Source organism: Crocodylus siamensis, chromosome 2 (genome assembly GCF_052110815.1).
Source record: "Crocodylus siamensis isolate JL-2025a chromosome 2, ASM5211081v1, whole genome shotgun sequence".
Classification (NCBI taxonomy): Eukaryota; Metazoa; Chordata; order Crocodylia; family Crocodylidae; genus Crocodylus; species Crocodylus siamensis.
In genome coordinates this window covers 36,499,962-36,519,268 of record NC_143396.1, presented here as the reverse complement: position 1 = coordinate 36,519,268, position 19,307 = coordinate 36,499,962, and the positions used below count along the sequence as shown (strand labels likewise).

Below are 19,307 nucleotides of genomic sequence, written 5' to 3'. Positions count from 1 at the left end.
AGGTTATACTATAAATGGAGCCACAATGCTTCTCTCATATCCATCCACAACAATAACATAAGGCTTATTAATAGTGAGATTCACAATTTCACTTGGTATCCAAATGTTTTGAAGCAAAATGGTGCCTAGTTGTCAAAAACTTCAGTGATGTCTTCAGAACTCCAACCACTTTAGTCTTTTAAAGGTTGAGGTGTAAATCAAACTGATACAGTGTGAGCATGGGCAGAATCCTATTCACTAGCATATTATTAATGATCTTGTTATAGTAATCTAAAACTCCTGAAAAAGTTATAGAAAAATGTTTTTTGTTCATGTTTTGTTACTTTAAAAAATATGTTGTTACTTTAGTTTAAAAAAAAAACTCAATTTTTTCCCCGTCCATAGAGTTATATGTTGCCTCATAGCTGTACACTAAATATAACTATTTTCAAAAGTCCTCAGCACCTAACAACTCCTATTTACATGTTCATAGAAGCCCCAATATTCAGAACAGAATAATGAAAACAGAGAACTGTTCGTCACTTGTAATAATGGTCCTTTCATTTAAGGATTATGAATGGAAGGTTCACTGTCAGAAAGCTGGCCTTAGTTTAGGAGCTGAACTCCTGAAAACCCTGACCCTGAAAAGACAATCTGATAAATAATCATGTTAATAAGATCATGTTATAATCATGCTAATAATCATGTTACATATTTTTTCTCCTAAAAAAATATTACACATCCATTAAAGGTTTCAGAGTCCCAGACTCAATTAAATAAAAGCACAGTGCTCCTGTACATGTGCATGGAGGCTGCTCAGATGCGCTGTAATTAAAGCGTGTCAGGAGCAGTCTCGATTAATCTTGATTAATCAAATCTGCCGGAGCATGGTAATTACTGCGCTCCAGCAGGCTCCAGAGTCATATGTATCAGTGTCCCTGCAATGAAAAACGGTGGCAGGGCACTTTAAACTTAAGCTTAATTGATGAGCTTTAGTTCAAAGTGCCCCACTGCCATTTTTCAGCACAGGGACACTGATGCTCCGGGCACTTTTACTTAGCATGACTCTCGGAGCTGTGATAATTAAAGCACCATCCTCCCTCCCAGAGCACATCTATAAATGCCCTAAGACACAATTTGGCTTTTCATTATTTGCATTTGGCCATCAATATAAACCTTTTCCTTTTGGATGGGATTCTGTATTATCATCAAGGCCTGTGTGAACGCCAAAGCAGTGCTCTCTACACCTTACACCTGTATAGATATGGCAACCAATGCAGAGCACAGCATTCCCTCAACAGGCAGCATGTCTTGCAAGAGCTACATAACAATTCAATGCTTTTAGATGGCTTCTGTTGTGGTCCCATGGAGTTTAAGGAGTTGGTTTTGAGTTACTGCAGCTTTAAAGCTGACCTGAGACCAGCTCTGTCACTCTCACACTGGCACACAAATGAGGTGTGGAAGGAAGAGGGAAAAGGGAGAGGCTGTCACTAGGTTTTTCTCTGAAACCTCTGGATTCTGGAGTCTTCTGGGTAAACTAAAAAAGCTTTTTATTTGACCAGGTTTGGAGGAAAACTTGAGGATCTAGAAGGAAATACATTTTTTCTCTTACTTGTATACATTAATTGTCTAAGTCAACATGTTTTTCTATGTTTATTTCTATGCTGCTACAGAGGGGTTACTACTCTCTGTTATTGTCAGGAAACTTAGCGCTTTTGTATGGGAATTTTTAGTAACGTTTACATTTAAATAAATTTAAAAAATTTTAAATCTGCTGGGAATGCTGGATATTGCATCATAAGCAAAATATGGTATTAGCTCAGGACTGCTAAAATAACATTTACCTTGCTTTTGTATTAGAACTATCCAGCCAGCAAGGCAACAGGGAAAATTCATTGATATGGGTTTCAAATTCCTTTTTGTATTTATAAAGCCAAGGAGCAGCAATCAGGAACATGACTCCATTATGCAAGTTACCATACAGACATGGTAGTCCTTGCCTTAGCAACCTGTGTCAAATTTTCAAAACTACATAAATAATTTAGGCCATAGGGCTCAGAGAATGTCAGTGTGACTCAGATGCCTGTGGGTACATAACAGGAAGAGTGCAGCCCAGGGTGGAGTGGCAAGGCTTTCCCAGCTCCAGGGCTGCACTCTGAATGCATGCAGATGTTCGATAGATCAGGCTAATGCATTCCCAATATAAGTTAGTTCACCTGCTTAGCTTAGTTAGATGGATCTAAATGGCAAGTCTGCAGGTACCCTGAAAATGGGCAATTTTGAAAACATTACCCATGTCTTTGTAGAACCGAGGCTTTCTAAGCGACACACCTTAACAAACTGGTATAGAACATGGAGGAAATTGAAGGAGGAAAATAAGGTAGCATATGTTAGCACAGTGTACAATTCAGAGGGTTAATAGGTCATTTCTTTTTTTAAAATCAATCATTAATAGGAATCATAGAAAATTAGGGTTGGAAGGACCCTCAGGAAGTCATTTAGTCCAATCTCCTGCTCAAAGCAGGATCATCCCTGACTATATCTTCCCACCCCAGGCTTTGTCTAGTCAGGTCTTAAAATCCTTCAAAGGTAGAGATTTAACAACCTCTCTGGGTAACCTGTTCCAGTGCTTTACTACCCTCCTCATGAGAAAGTTTTTCCTAATCTAAACTTCCCTTGCTGCAGCTTGAGACCACTGCTCTTTATTCTGTTATCTGCCACAATTGAGAACAGTCTAGCTCCTTCATCTTTAGTAATAGCACCCTACTACCACCCTTCAGGTAGTTGAAGGCTGCTATTAAATCCACCATCCACCTTCTCTTCTCCAGACTAAATAAGCCCAGTTCTCTTAGCCTTTTCTTGTAAGTCATGTGCCCTAGTCCCCTAACCATTTTCATTGCCCTCCACTGGATTCTCTCCAGTTTGTCTACATCCTTTCTGTATTGGGGTGCCCAAAATTGGACACAGTACTCCACATGTGGCCTCCCCAGTGCTGAACAGAAGGGAAGAATTACTTCCTTCAATCTGCTGGCAAGGCTCCTAAAAATGTAGCCCAATATGCCATTAGACTTATTCACAAGGGCACATTGTTGGGTCATATTCAGCTTATTGTCCACTGTTACCCCCAGGTCCTTTTCTGCAGAGCTGCTGCCCAGAAAGTCAGCCCCCAGCCTGTACTGGTGCATAGGATTTTTTCATGATAAGTGCAGGACTTTGCACTTGTCCTTTTTGAACCTCATGAGATTTATTTTGATCCAAGCCTCCAATTTGTCAAGGTCTCTCTGAATCCTAGCCCCACTCTCCAGCATATCTATTACTCCCACCAGCCTGGTTTAATCTGCAGATTTGCTGCATGGTGCACTCATCCTGTCTTCCAGGTCATTGATGAATATATTGAACAAACTGGACTCAGGACCAACCAGTGGCAATGCATGTGGGGTGCATGGGGGTGCACACACACCTCCAGAGAGCGCCAGTGTACCCCCTGTCCAGCCACACTCACTGCTTAGGCAATGGGCAGGGTGGGAAGGCAGGAGCACTGGTGTCCCCCCTGCAAGTGCCGGCTGATCGCTGTGATCGTTGCAGCCGCTTCTGGTAGCAGCTGCAGCGATCAATTGGCACTAGCTCCCAGAAGCGGCTGCAGCCAGTTGGCCGAATCAGCCATGGGGGGACCCCTTCCAGTCGGCACATGACTAAGGTGGCACCAGTCCCCATGGGACTGACTCCTGGGACACTCCACTTGATACCACCTGCAACCTAGGCATCAAGCCATTGATTACCACCCTCTAAGCCTGATAATGATCCAGCCAGTTTTCTATCTTACAGTCCATTCATCTAGCTTGTACTTTCTTAGCTTGCCTGCAAAAATGTTATGGGAGACTGTATCAAAAGCCCGGCTAAAGAGGTAAATTATGTTGCAGCAAGTCTGTCACCATGGGAGCAGCTGTGAAGTGCTCAGCCTGGTTGAGGCTCAGCTGCAGCCCTTCTCTTGAATCTTGCCCACCATATCTTGCACTTAATGAAGGTTATAAAAGGAAGGCTGCCTGTGGGCTCTGCATGAGCCTGAGCCTGCATCGATCCCCACTGGGTCTCTCCTGAGTGTCCTCAGTCACAGTCTTGAACTCCCAGGCTAGCAGACCCTCTCAGCCCATCTGTACCCTGCCAGGCACCTGTGACCTTAAGGGCTTCTTGCATGGCTCTGTACTTCCCCTACACCATGCCTCAAGCCTTGCAGGTGTTCCAGGCCTTGGGGGCTCGGACAATAAAGTTTTCCCTTATGTCCAGTCTAAAATGGCTTTGCAGGAGTTTGTGACTGTTGGACATTGTCATACCCTGGGGTGCACTGGTGAACAGGCATTCGTCCAGATCCTGATGCACACCTCTTGTGTACTTATAGGCTGCCACCAAGTCACCCCTGAGCCTGCGCTTCTTTAAGCTGAAGACTCCTATGGCTCGCAGTCTCTCTTCATAAGGCCTGTTCTCTTGCCCTCTGATCATGTGCTTAAATCTCCTCTGAACTCTTTCAAGCTTCTCCACGTCCTTCCTAAATTGTCGAGCCCAGAATTGGATGCAGTACTCCAGCTGCAGCCACACCAAGTACAGTGTGAGGATGACATCCTGGGTCTTGCTCGAGATGCATCAGTAGATGCAAGTCAGAGTTTTGTTTGCTTTGCTGTGGTATCTCATTGGTGGCTCATGTTCATCTTGCGGTCAGTCATAACCCCCAAGTCTCTTTCAGTCATAGAATCATAGAGGTAGGGTCAGAAGGGACCTTGTAGACCTTGAAGTCCGACCCTCTGCCTGGGCAGGAGAAAAAACTGGGCTCAAATGATTCCAGCTAGGTAGGCATCAAGCCTCTTGTTAAAGACCCCCAGGGTAGGAGCCAGCACCACTTCCCTTGGAAGTTGGTTCCAGATCCTAGCCACCCTAACTGTGAAGTAGTTCTTACGGATGTCTAATCTAAACCTACTCTCCATCAACTTGTGGCCATTATTCCTTGTTATGCCAGGGGGCACTCGGGGAAACAAGGTCTCTCTCAAACCCTTCTGGTCTGTGCTAGTGAGTTTATAGACTTCTCTTGTGAAGACTGAACAGCTTCAGGTCCTGCAGTCTCTCATTGTAGGGTCTGCCCTGCTGTCCCTGGATCATGCGGGTGGCCCTCCTCTGGACCCTCTCAATGTTGTCCACATCCCTTCTGAAGTGGGGCACCCAGAACTGGACACAGTACTCCAGCTGTGTCCTGACCAGTGTTGCATAGAGGGGGAGGGTCACCTCTTTGGCCCTGCTTGAGATGCAACTGTGGATGCACAACAAGGTCCGGTTAGCCCTGCCAACCGTGACCTCACATTGTCGGCCCATGTTCATCTTGGAGTCAGTAATGACTCTAAGATCCCTTTCTGCTTCTGTGCTCTCAAGAAGGGTGTTTCCCATCTTATAAGTTTGCTGCATCCAATGCTTTTGTGACCTGATCATAAAAGGCAATCAGGTTATGACCTACCCCTAATGAAACCGTGCTGGTTGCCTTTGAGCATCATCTCTGAGGCCGGCGCATCGCAGATGTGCTCCATGATGACCTTCTCAAAGAGTTTCCCTAGGATTGAGGTAAGACTGATGGGCTTATAGTTGCCCGGGTCCTCCCTTCTCCCTTTTTTAAAGATGCGGCCACGTTGGCTAACTTCCAATCATCTGGCATCTGGCCCAAGCACCACAAGCACTCATAAAGCCGTGCCAAAGGCCCTGCAATAACCCCTGCTAGCGCCCTGAACCCCCTGGGGTGAAGAGCATCTGGACCCGCTGATTTGAACACGTCCAGCCCCTCCAGAAGATTTCTAACCCGGTCCTCCCCAACCTGAGGTCTGGAAGCGTTTCCCTCAAGTCCGCCTTGCATTACGGTGGGGAAGTCCTGGTCCCTGCCCAAGAAAACAGAGGTGAAGAATTGGTTAAAGAGGTCTGCTTTCTCTTCTGGCTCAACCACCAGTTTGCCTAGAGAATCTTGCAGGGGCCCCACATTTCCCAGTGGTTTCTTCATCCTCCCTATATATTTGAAAAAGGACTTTTTCTTATCTTTGATTTTGGATGCAAGTCCTAGCTCTATGTCTGCCTTAGCTTTCCTGACAGCCCCCCTACAGGCCCGAACAGAGGAGGTATACTCCTCTTTGGAGATAGCACCCCTTTTCCACCGGTTGTACTCCACCTTTTTGGCAATCAGGCATTCCCTTGGTGAGCCAGGGGGGCTTCCGGGCACTCCTGCCCCCCTTGCTTTTTGCTGGGATGGTCACCCCTTGGGCCGTGAGTATCATCTCCTTAAGGAATGACCACTCATCTTGGGCACTGAGTTCCCCTGCTTTTGAGAACCCCAGCGCCTCTCCCATTAATCTCCTCAACTCGTTGAAGTTGGCCCTCTTAAAATCTAGGGCTACTGCCTTGCTGCAGGCCCTTGACACCCTCAAGGGTGAATTCCAGCAAGCGATGATTGCTATCACCCAGGTGGTCAAGGACCTGGAGGGCCCTTTACCAGGTTGTCTCCTGTGGCCAGGACCAGGTCCAACAGGGCATTTCCTCTGGTGGGACTGTGGACTTCCTGAATTAAGTGGAGGTCCTGTATCTCGGTCATGATGCTAGTGAGCGTAGCGTTGCCAAGCCTGTAAGTGTCATGCGGATTTCTTTTCCCAAGGTGGAGCACCTCGCATTTCTCCATATTGAATGCCATCAGGTTTTCATCCACCCATCTTGCTTATCAAGCCTGGATCACCAGCCTATCTTCAAGTGTGGATATGTTTCCCCAAAGTTTGGTGTCATCAGCAAACTTAGCCAGTCCACTTCTGACTCCAGTGTCCAGATAGTTTATTAATACATTAAAAAGTACAGGCCCAAGAGCAGAGCCTTTGGGGACCCCACTAGTCACTGAGTGCCATGTTGATTTGGTTCCATCAACTACCACTGTTTGGGTCCAACCTTGGAGTCAGTTTCCCAACCATTGTACTGTGAAGTAGTTGAGGCTGCAGTAGCCCAATTTTTCCATAAGGACATCATGCGACACCAGGTCAGAGGCTTTTTTAAATTCCAAATATATGATATCAACCTCTTCCCTTTTGTGCAGGTAATATCTCACCTGGTCATAGAAGAAAATGAAGTTGGTCAGGCAAGATCTATCTGCAACAAACCTGTGCTAGTTATCCCTCAGAGTGTTGCCTTCTGTTATCCTGTCAAGAATGGTTTCTTTGATAATTTTTCCAAAATCTTCCCAGAGATTGAGGTCAGACTGATTAGCCTATAGTTTCCCAGGTCTTCTTTCCTCCCTTTCTTGAAGATGGGCACCACATTGGCCTTCTTCCAATCTTCAGGTACTTTGCCTGAGTGCCACAAGTTCTCAAATATACTTGCCAGTGATGTCTATGATCACTATGATGCTCCATAGTATATGCTCCACTGTGATGTCTGCCAGTTTCTTTAGCACTTTTGGGTGCGATCTATCTGAACCAGCTGATTTATGGGCATCCAGCCTCACAAGATCCATGCCAATGGTGGGCATATATTCACCCTCACTGGGTGGTCCTTTGGGCTGGTGAAAAATTGACGCAAAGTAACTATTAAGCAGGTTGGCTTTTTCCTGTGTGTCAGTAGTCAGCTGTCACAGCTGGTTTAGCAGAGGTCCAATGTTTCCCTTGTTTTTCTTTCAACTCCCTACATATCTGAAGAAGGACTTTTTATTCTTGATTCGTGTAGCCAGTTGGAGTTCAGAGTCAGCCTTGGCTTTCTTAGTTTGCTCCCTGCAGGTGCAGACCAGGGCAGAATAATCCTCCTTAGTGGTGTTTCCTGTCTTCCATTCTTTATATGCCTCCCTTTTTGGACATATAAGGTCCATGAGTTTCCTGTTCAGCCAAGGGTGTTGCTGAGTCCTTTTACCACCTTTGCTATGGGTTGGGATGGACTTCCCTTGTTTTTCAAGGATCACTTCCTTATGGAGCAACCACTCATCATGAACTCCCTTCCCTGTGAGATCATGGCCCCTCAGGGCCTCAAGAACAAGTCTCCTGAGCTTATGAAAGTCAGCCTTCCTAAAGTCAAGGATTACTGCATTGCTGGCTGACTTGCCAGTTTTGCAATGGATAGCGAAAGTGATCAACTCATGGTCACTGTCACCCAGCTTCCCTTTGATTCTTAGGTTGCTGATTAGATCATCCCCTTTAGCCAGTACCAGGTCCAGCAGTGCCTTACCTCTTGTTGGCCCATAAACTTCCTGAGACAGGTAAATCTCATCCATGCATGTAAGGAAACTTTGAGAGCACTCGGATTTGGCCAAGTGCTCTTTCCATGAGATGTCAGGGTAGTTGAAGTCTCCCATGACACCTATGCACCAAGAGCGTATAGCCTCAGCCAGTTTCCTGGCAAATTCTTGTTCCTAGTTTGGAGGTCTGTAGTAGACTCTCCTACCCTTGTATCCCCATTCACTACAACCCCATCATATTCTAACCCAGAGGGTCTTCAGTCATCCTCCTTGGTGCCAATCTTAGATTGTAGGAATGTGTAGCTCTCCTTAACATACAGAAATACACCTCTTCCCCTTTTTTCAGCATGATCTCTCCTGTACAAGGTGTAGCCATTTATACCCATAGTCTAGTCATAAGAGGAGTCCCAGCAGGTCTCCATTATCTGTATGAGATCACAGTCATTTTTGTTTAGCAGAAGGACCAGTTCCTCCTGTTTATTCCCCAAACTCCTAGCATTAGTGTACAGATACACAAGTATGCCATTGGAGGCCCTAGGCTTCCGTGTACTCATGGAGAAGCTTTATTCCCAGGCTGGGATAGGAGTGGGTTCCCTTAAGCATCCTAACCTGCTGGTTTTGCAGTTGATGCTTCGTGAGTTTGCTCTGGTGGTTGTCTGCTCATTCCCCTGCAAGATTAGTTTAAAGCCCAGTTGAGCAGGTCAGCCATTCTGGCTGAGAAGAGCTTCTTCCACAGTGGAGGGCATCTCTTCCCAACAGACTACTGCCTCTCTGGTCATAGAAGACAAAGTCTTCACAATGGCACCAGCACTGTAGTTTTTTGTTTACTGCCTCGATTTCTCTCTCCCTCCTCAGCCTGTGACGTGTAACTGGAGGACTGAGGAAAAAACCACCTGCACCCCCACTGAACCCTACTACCAGAGCCCTGTAGCCATTCATAACCCAGCTGGAATTGCTTCAAGCTGTGTCATTTGTGCCCAGATGGGTAAGGAGCATGGGGTAGTGATAAGAAGCATGGGGCAATCACTGCATTCACAGAACCAAACTTCTCATTATAGAAGGCAATCACTTGGTCAGACATGATTTGTACTTGTTCCTAATCACCTTCTTCTCTTCCAAGTACTTAGAAATGGATTCCTTGAGGACCTGCTCCATGATTTTTCCAGGGACTGACCTGCCTGCAGTTCCCCAGGTCTTCCTTTTTTCCCATCTTAAAGGTGGGCATTATATTTGCACTTTTTCAGTCATGTAGGACCTCTCCCAATCATCCCAAGTTTTGAAAGATGATGGTCAATAGCTGTGCAATCACATCAACCATCTCTCAGAGTTCAAGGTTAATAGATCAATAATATGCCACTTGTTAGTGAGCAAATTTGTTTGTTCTGTACTAGCTACTTCTTCCCATTGGTTTTCAGACTGACTAGGTCATTATGTTTAAATCTTCAGACACAAATGCTGTATTCTCAATTATCTTTAGAAGGACAGTATTAGGCCTTAAAATTATTCTGCTTTCATAGTTATGCCAGATGGTGGGTCTTGTTCTGGGGATTTCAGTAAAACTATTTTTAATGCAACATCTGATGAAGCAAAAAATTAAGAACCACAGACTTGGTCTTTACATCCTTGTAAACAAACTGATGCCTCTAGTGTTATCATGGTAAGACTTGATAAATTCATTTGTAAATCTGGTGGGCAGTTTTTTTCTCCTTCTAAATGCAAGGCCAGAGGTATCCATTAAAATAAGTGGAGATGACTGTATGTATCTTGAGGGCGTACCCATTTATGTGGGGAAAGAAGTTGTCAGAATTTATTTAAAAGTTTAAAAGCCTAAATGTATAGTTCAATTGTATGAACAGTTAAAGCCAAGTTGTGAATCTGTTACTCACAACCATGAATGATGACTCACATGGCTTCAGTGGGACTATTCAGGGGAGTTATTGCTCTCTGCTTGGCGTAAGAGGTTCACAATGCTGCCCTTACTTGGCCAAACAGAATTTTTGCTGATACAGTATCCTGTTTGTAAGCAGTGCTTCCTAAAAAAAGTTTTAGATAGCCCTAGTTTACTAACTACTCAATAGTATTTGTGAAGCTTAAAATAAATAACTCATCACCTATTTTTCAAATTACAGTTAAACATTTTTTAAAAGATACATAATCTTGTGTGCATATGGGGAAAAAAGAAATAAAATCTTATGTGGACAGGACAAACAAAATAGGATTGTGATCCTGGAAAACTCTAGTACAAAATCAAATTTCCAGAATTTTTTTTTCTTATCTTCAGTGGTAAAGAGGGAATGATGGTACCATACAGAGGAGGGGAAAGTGTGTGTATGTTGCGAGAAGAGAAGGCATCTTGGAGATGTTTCTGTAGGGGCTCTTTTCGGCAGGAGGAGCTAAAGGCCTCATTGCCCCACTCTCTTCTCCTATCTCCTGGTGCCCTACCTCAATGCTGAAGTCAGACTCAGCAGAGGACTCTGTGCTGAATCAAATTACTCTTTTGGCTACGAGTTCTGGCTCCCTCTTCATAGAAATCTGCCATCTGGAAGCTAGCTGACTACACTCATTGCAGAGAATTGTACCCCCTCCCCCCTCCAAAAAAAAAATAAAAAGGAAAAAAAACCTAAGAAATCTTAAATAAGTTTTCACCTGAAAACCTGACATTTCACAAGAACAAAACATCTGAAACATTTTTCCTTTAAAAGAATCCCCTCCCCCTCCATAGCTGGAAAACAAAAGGGTTTTAAAGGTTTTCCAAATGTCCCATGTTTTAGGTGTGAAATTGGTAGTGAATCAGTTCATGTGAATGCTCTTTGTGAAAATATTTATATAGAAGAGGCTGGCCTTTCCATGCTAGGCAGTTACAATTGCTTCAACAGATCACTGCACAGAAGTGAGCTCCTGCCTAATGAAAACTGGTCTACTTGGAGCCCCTCCAATGCCCTTTCGTTAAACGTAAAGTTCATAATATTAATCAGGCAACTGTTTAAAACAGGGATCAAGTGAACATTTTCCGAAATTATATTTGAGTTGTGAGAAAAAGTTAGCTTTATTTTACTGATTGCATTAAAAATGTCTGCTCTCTATCTCCCACTCTGCCATCTAAATAACAAAGCCTGTTCAATAAGCAGTTCTGTGGCAAATGTACACTGCGTGCAGCACTATGTGAAGAAATCCATGTCCAAGGAAAAAACTAAGGATTCAGCCAAATCTGATTTCTGTGTGTCCCTAAAATATTGCTAGTGAGAAGAGGCTGCATGCTGAGAAATTCTGGTGGGGGCAGGAAAGTTTCCCAAATAGGTCTCACTAGAAGCTGGGGTATTCCTGCTGTCCTGCTTTGTGGGGGACAGTGGCTGGCTGGTCTGTCATCGGTGAATCCAGCAGCTCACCCTGCTAACTGCTTGAAGCAAACCCTCCTCCATCCCATTATGAGAGACGCTGTGATCAGCAGGATGCAAAGGATGTTCATCTGTCTGCACAGGCAACTCAGGTTCTGTAACCCCAACCTTTAACAAAACAATATTTTTCCTACTATATATGTATCAATATGGGAAGTCCTGAGGGGGATCTTAATATCTCCCATTATTGTCCTTCCAGTCCAGGCCTTCTTGGACTGGGAGGGAAAGGGAACACAAAGGGTTTAAGCTGCTCCAGGAGCACAAAGATTTATGTCTTCATAGTGAGACCTAGTGTAAAGCAGCAGCGGGACAGGACAGAGACACTTTTAGATGCTGATGCCTTCCACATCTACAGAATTTTGTTTTGCTCAGGATGTATTCCTTCCTCTTGATTGCTTAGACCTATCACTCCATTCCTCACGGTCTCTCTGATGCAGCTTCACTCTTCCTTCTTTGTGCTTCCCTCCATTTTTCTTTCCCCAAACTCACTTTCTTCTGCATTGAATATTGCACTTCTCTGCCTTTTCTCATACATTATATATTTGATGCAAACATGTGTAAACCAATATAATTTTTACAATCTCTCAGTTTGACCAGGCTGCTTCTACGTAGTAAATATTTTCATTCATTTTTGTCTCTATGTAGTAGATTTTTTCATCCAGTTTTGTCTGTCCCATACTTAGAGTGTATAATTTCTGTGTGTCAAGGACTGTCTTGAATATTTGTTCCAGTACCTCATACAATGGGCTCCCCCCCAGACCTGACTAGGCCTGCAAACACTCTGGAATACAAATAACCATAAACTTCCCTTGAATTTTCCACCCCAGGAGTGTATTATCTGCATATCTACAGAAAAATCTAACCATTTTAGGCAACATACAATAATCAATCTGCGATCAGATTATATTTATAAATTATCTACATGCATTTTCTAATATTCTCAAATAGGATTCTTTTTATAAACCGTATAAAAGTGCTGTCTTATTGACAGCAAATTCTGCAGGGGTTCATTGAAGCTTTAAATGATATCAAAAGCCCAAATATTTTAGAATAACCATTTTCAACAAAAACTAACAATAATTTTTAAAGCAAGCAAAAATATATATTAGGGGACATAATACTAATCCCTCCCCAAAAGATCACAATATCCAAGGGGACTTAGGATATTAATTAGTAAGTTGTTGCAAACCTATAAAAAAAATCATCTCATAATTACTCTAAAAAAAGTTGCAATTTCAAAGCTACACTGCAGAATAGCATACTGGATTAATTATGCCAGACTGCAGCAATAACCTTGAATTAAAGCTGCAACCTTCTATTTTTAAGAAACAATTGCCTTTCTGGTTGATGAAACCTGTCGTCCCATCAGGTAACAGACGTGACCAGGAAAGAGAAAAGCGATAATGAGTCAATCCAAGCTGTTTGATACATTTCAAATCTTCCTCCCACAGAGTGTAGCTGCCACAAGCTACATCACCAGTCTGGTTCTTGAAAACTCCATCTCCTCCCTGATGGGTGAATGTGTCCCAAACATTAGGGCCCTTCCCATCTGCATTCCAGCCTCCTGATTAAAAACAAAACTGAATTGTTACACTTTTGACATCATGAGACATATGTTGAATGTAAATATTTATCACAAAGATGCAATAATCTCAATCAAGCAGGTTTTACTTTTCATGCCTCACTTAAATTGAGCAGCATTTTTTCCAGGATTGAGATTATTTGCATTAGGTTTGCATTTATTCACAATTGTCTTATTGCTCACTATTTAAAAAAAATGCTTCAGAAAGCCCTTGTTGAGATTCTGACACAGTGTATTCTTGTAGCCAAAATCAGATGTTTGTGAATCTTTTGAGTTACAGGTTTTTACAAAAAGTATTTTCTAATGCACCTTTCACCCATAGATATAAAAGATCAGTCCATATTAAATAAAACCTTTAGAAAATGATAAACGCATCCAACAAATAGTCACTTGAAGCTTTCTGGATGTCCTTTGAAAGTCCTGACAGTATGTTAAAAAGAAAGGAATGCCATTATGAGCCATGGCCCTAGGCATATACAAGATGAATTAATAACACAGCTCTGTGAAACTTCTGCCTTTCCCTTAACCGAACATTCACAGTAAAAAATGGCAATGACTTCTAGCAAATTAAAATTTATACCAAACATTCAACAACCTTTGTACCATTTCCTGCATCCCAGGCATTCTGGGACATTTCTTATTGGTTTTGAAATTGAGGTAGAGGTCACCTTTAAAAATTTCATATTTAGCTATATTTTGAGATGTGCTCTACCACATGGTATAAACTAAGGCAAGGCAGATTTTCTCATGATGACCACTCACAGGGTTTGCAACACCATGGGGTAAAATACAGAAAATGTTTCATTTTTTACATATGAAAAGTCCTGTAAGCCTCTGCCAGTAGTATAAAAGAATGCTTTGATCATCAAACTCAAAGGAAGACAGTTTCATTTATAAGCAGGATTTTTCAAGGCTCCACTTAACGTTTGGTTCCTGGGTTACTGACTAAAAACTAAAATGACATTGTGTGTTAAAAGCATGTATAAATTAAATATCAGTTGGGTTGTAAGATTAATAACTATATAATAGCTACATATCAATCCTCAATAAAAGTGTTTTAATAATCAATTAGTATCACAGAAATTAGAGATGGAAAAGACCTATTAGGAGGTCATCCAGTCCATCCCCTGCCAATGCAAGATTGCTCCCTTAAGTATATTCAGTACTTAATACACATTTGTCTTATTAAATCTAAGTTTAATGCAAGGTTAAGCATATTGAGGACACTTAATTTAAAGCATTACTAAAATCTATAATATCACTTCTATAACCTAGTTTCTCAAAGACCATTGTCACATTCCATGTTCTTTACAGAATTTTATCACTGCACACGAACACCAATACATCTACATTTGGTTGTTCAGTAAATTGAACTCTTATACAGGACAACCTTCAGAGTAGGTCAATTTTTAGATCCAACAAATCTGGATATCTCTTCAAGTACAAGTTCTCTGACAATTCAGTGACTCAATGCTGCAGTATTTTCCTCAGATACAGTACTGAAAGCCTTCTGACTTCAGTTTAAAGTATACGTTCAAATTATTCTTATACCAAAGAGAAGTTTAATTATTCTGTAGTTGGTACAAATATAGACACATTTAAAAACAGAATTTTGTCTGGCTGAAACATCCAAATGCTAAGGGATCATATTCTGGGCCATAGTGTGGCCCCTTTGCATTTATAAGATGGTTCAGAGAGACCATAATCTGCTGTACTGGGTAGCTAAGGACATCTCTGGAACATGGGGAATCTCAGCTGACACTTTGCACCATCTTTTCTGTGCTTACCCTACTACAGCAAAGGGTGGAGTGCCAAGGCACAAAAGTATGCCAGAAGCATTCGAGTGGTCATCAGCCAGGATGGTACCCCAAGAAGACTGTTAGAAACCAACATAATTTGGAGCATTCTTAGCTGTATTCCAGGTGTAGTACATTTCAGACTGTAGTGTAGAGATACCTGTGCTAACTTCTGAAACAAGCCATCTTGGATACTAAAACTGGTCTAGCCACAGAAGACGAGAATTGCAGGAAAGCTAGTTTATTCTGCTGAGCAGCAGTTAGCTCTTTCAGAGCTCCATATTGCTGCATCTAGACAGCACAAAGTACCTGAGCTTAATTAATTTAAAACTACTCTGGGCATCTCTAAGTCCAGGACTGATGCTGGAAGAGAAGTTCCATCCTTTCTCTCTCTCTCTCTCTCTCCCTCTCTGCACTCCATCTCAGCCCCCATCCCCCATTTCCCTCCCCCACATCTTACACTCCCCTAAGCCTATCACTTAGGCAGAACAGATGGTTTAGAGCAGGGGCCAACAACGTGGGTGGTTTCAGTGGGATATCAGCTATAAGGGGCTTCCCACAACTGTGCCTGCACTTCTGCTTCTCCTAGCCCCCCAACTCCTTGGCTGCAGTGTGGGTGCAGCTCCCACCCATGGAGAGCTGCACTGGGACCAGTTATCTGCAAGCTGTGTCTGTGGTGTTGCTGCTTCTCCCTGTTCCTTTCTCTCCTCCTTTCCCAGCTGTGGAACAGGGAAAAATGGAAAGTGCCCAGCTTCAGCACAGCTCCCCACTGGCTAGAAGCTGTGCCCATGCTGCGGTCAGAGAGCAGGGGTCTAGGGGAAGTGGTAGCACCACAGGCATAGTTCCCAGCTGTCTGGCCCTGGCACAGGAGCAGGCAAAGCCCCTCACTGGACCACAGCTGGAGGATGGTAAGAAGCAAGTGGCACGAGCAGAGTTGGAAGCTGCCCAACCCTGGCACATCGCCTTCCTACCTTGCCCCAGGATGGACACAGGTGCAGCCAAAGGCACAGACAAAGCTATCTATTTCTTTGGGCTGGATTCAGTGCCTCCATGGGTAGATCCAGCCTGCAGGCCTTACGTTGCTGATCCCTGGCTTGGAGGGGTCCTGAGTGCATGCCCTAGTCTGACAGACAAAGGTCAGGGAAGTGAGGGATTGGACATGGTCTAAATTAATTCAAGGACTAAACTGCCCTCAGGCAGCTTCAGGAAGGAGACAAAATAAAGCTGAGGATCTAGTCTTCCATTTCCGACGGGTTAGACATGTTGGCCATATCACCTTATATTGCAATAATGTATCATCAAATCAATAAAATCATTTTTATATGGATTCCTCAATCTCTACAATTACTGAAATGAAATGGATTAAAATATTTTTTCAAGACTAAAGGAGAGCAGGACTAGCAGTGATTGTTGTATTAAGATTTGATATGCTTTTTTCCAATGTAAATTGTTTTTTATTTGGGTTGAAATTTTCCAAGCCTGCTTTCTGCCCTAAGATAATTTTTGTTTGAGTTAATACAACTGAGCCACTTGGGATATGAAAGAAGTAAAGAAATATTTTTACTGTTATTAACAATTCTTGCAACTTTTTTTCAATCTCTCTCTCCCCCCACTTTTTTTTTTTAAGAGCTCTAGCAGAGAGTTGAAATTTAGCATAGAAATGGCCCTCAGTAAGGAAAAGTACCTTTGAGTGTTCTGGTGAAAATTGATTTTGATTCGACTGAGTCATGAACCTTTGAAATCTGCACTTTGAGCATTCAGAATACAATTGGTATGATTTTTTAGCACTTTGAAATATATGGAGTGAAGTAGGCTGTGCTGTGCATAAATACATAGCTGACAGTGAAAAATAAAGTAAACTGTCAGCCCTCGCCTCATTCACTGTGCTGCTTACAACATGGGCAAGAGCTACTGCCTTACATTGCCCTGTAAGGCAAAAGCTGCACTGATCCTGAGATTTTCAGGTTTAGGTGATGTCATCCTAAATTCTATGGGAACAGGGTAATTTCAGTGGTATCTGGCCCAGTAATTTTACACTGGAAAATGTTTAAGATTCTTTAAATATAGTAACATATTGCATTACAAGCTATATTAAGAAAATGTCCAAGCTACACATCTAACTGTTCAAAAGGCGAAAAATCACAGCTTTGTTGTACTTGAACACAAAAATCATGATTTTTTTACATATAGCAATAAAGCAATGTTTGTTCCATAGTTCATTGTAGAATCTGGCCCTGACTGTGGGTACACATGGAATGGAAAGGTGCCATGTCAGCTCAGGTAAGAGTAACAAACAGTTAATTAAAAGATCTGAAATACAGACATGCCTGTAACGTTTCTAAAGAAGTTAAATTCAGATTTACAAAGGGACCTAAGTACTATTCAGGCACTGAAATCAATCAAAATTAGGGGGCTAAAAAGAAATGTCTAAGTGCTTATGATAAGTTGGGCCTTGGTGTATAAAATGAGAAAATGTTGTATTATCTATTTCTCATCTACACCTGGATCTGACCCATGGAGCTAGAGGCCTGTACCCATGCATGCCCGCACTGGAGCTAGGCAGTGAGAAACTGTGCTGGAGCAAAGCACATCTTCAATGTATATGTGATGAGAAGGGAATGGAGATGTTTATAAGAAGTTTCTGAGAAGACTATTAGGTTGTTAGCCCAGAACTTGGACATCGTGGGTGCAAGTTCCTGCTCTGCCATCAAGTCACTAGGTAAATCACTCCCTGCCCCCCACCCCAATATATCTCGGTTCCACATCAGTAAAATGGGAAATGGCACTTCCCCAGCTGCTAGGGTTATTGTGAAGATGCAAACATTAAGGAATGAGCAGTGTTCAGGTACTATAGTAATGAGGATTGATCTCTCTCTCTCTTTCTCACACACACATTCACACACATAAACACACACACTAGATAGAGGAGTGACCATCTATATTTTACACCGTGACTTAATCAGCTACTTCATGATCTACAAGCCAACAGCAGCCCCTTTGGCTTTCTTTTCTGTACCACAACAGTTATACACATTTGGGGGCCTTTAATGGAGTTTTGGAGGCCTAACACCATTCCCTCTCACAGTCTGACCACAACCGTCACAAAGGGGTTAATGAAAAAGGATCATTGTCTGCCAGACCTCTGAACTCTAAATTAAATACTAAAGGCCAAACCCTAAAGAATCCAGTACCAGTAGACAGGTTTCCCTATCATCAGGGAAGTTCCACCAGTGTAGATAGGGATGCCTGTAATCTCAGAAGGACCTTTATGAGACGGTTTCCCATCTTGCTGTCCTTGGTCTCCTTCCATCAGCTCCCATTACTCTGGCTTATTTCCAGGATTTAGAGGCCCTGGAGATGGGCTGCTTAAGTATTCCCCAGATTTCCTTCCCATCCATACCTGTTCTCAATACATACAGCTTGAGCTGATTAACAGTAAGGTGTTCTGATGTGTCTGAACAGAAAGAAAGAGGCTAAGAACTAGTGGGGACATACTCAGTTAACGTTTTCATCTCCTCTCACCAGAAAGTAAAACCTAAAGAAAGAAGGCTTCATTCCTGTCTTTCCCCATCAGATCCCATCATCTTATCTTCTTCTGGGACTTAGGGATACCCCCCCACCCCACACACTTTTGCTTAGAAAAGGGGGAATTCTCACATGGAGCTGCACACAATTAGCAGCAATGTAACAGGCAGAGTGGAACATGAGATCTCCCCCCTTCACTCATCCTTTTGATGTTGGAGAATTTTTATGACCATCTTCACTTTAGAAGTCCCCCAGCCCTCTGATGGCTGGGAACCTGATACCTCAATTTGATAAGCTGCTGTGACTGCACCCCAAGCAAATCCAACAGGGAAAGACACATCCCCTGGGTGCCAACTGCTGTGGGTGGGAGAAGAGCAGGCAAGAGAAGCTGAAATCATGTGGCTGGAAAATCTGTGCTTCTAGTGGAGCAGTGACAGCTCTTCCTAGACAGACTTCCCGTTTGCTTGTCACAGGCAAATTCTGTATCAAAGACAAAAATAAACCTTGAGAAGCTTCACTCTCTGATAAACAAGTCATTGCAGCCTTCCACTTCCATGTCTCAGGATGAGAGCCCATAGTATTGAATTAGCTTGCAATGCATTGAAACAAAGGGCAGCAATTCAGCAAGCTACATGGCCATGGAGCCACTCCATTCTGTACAAGATATTCAGCTATCCAGCTCAGGTCTCTGCACCCTCTCACCAGTGTGAGCTGTTGGACAGCCTAGACCCATGACTCTCTACCCTATGTAGTCTCTGAGCAATTAGACAGAGGCTTCTTTCCTCCTGCCTCTTTTTTTTTTG

At 43.0% G+C, this 19,307-nt stretch overlaps 2 pseudogenes; both read right to left on the bottom strand.

Annotated features, from left to right (window-relative positions):
* Positions 1 to 3: 3 nt before the first annotated feature.
* On the bottom strand, positions 4 to 18,902 carry LOC149870153 (cytosolic beta-glucosidase-like; annotated as a pseudogene).
* LOC149870154 (uncharacterized) lies at positions 7,349 to 8,242 on the bottom strand (annotated as a pseudogene).
* Positions 18,903 to 19,307: the final 405 nt, after the last annotated feature.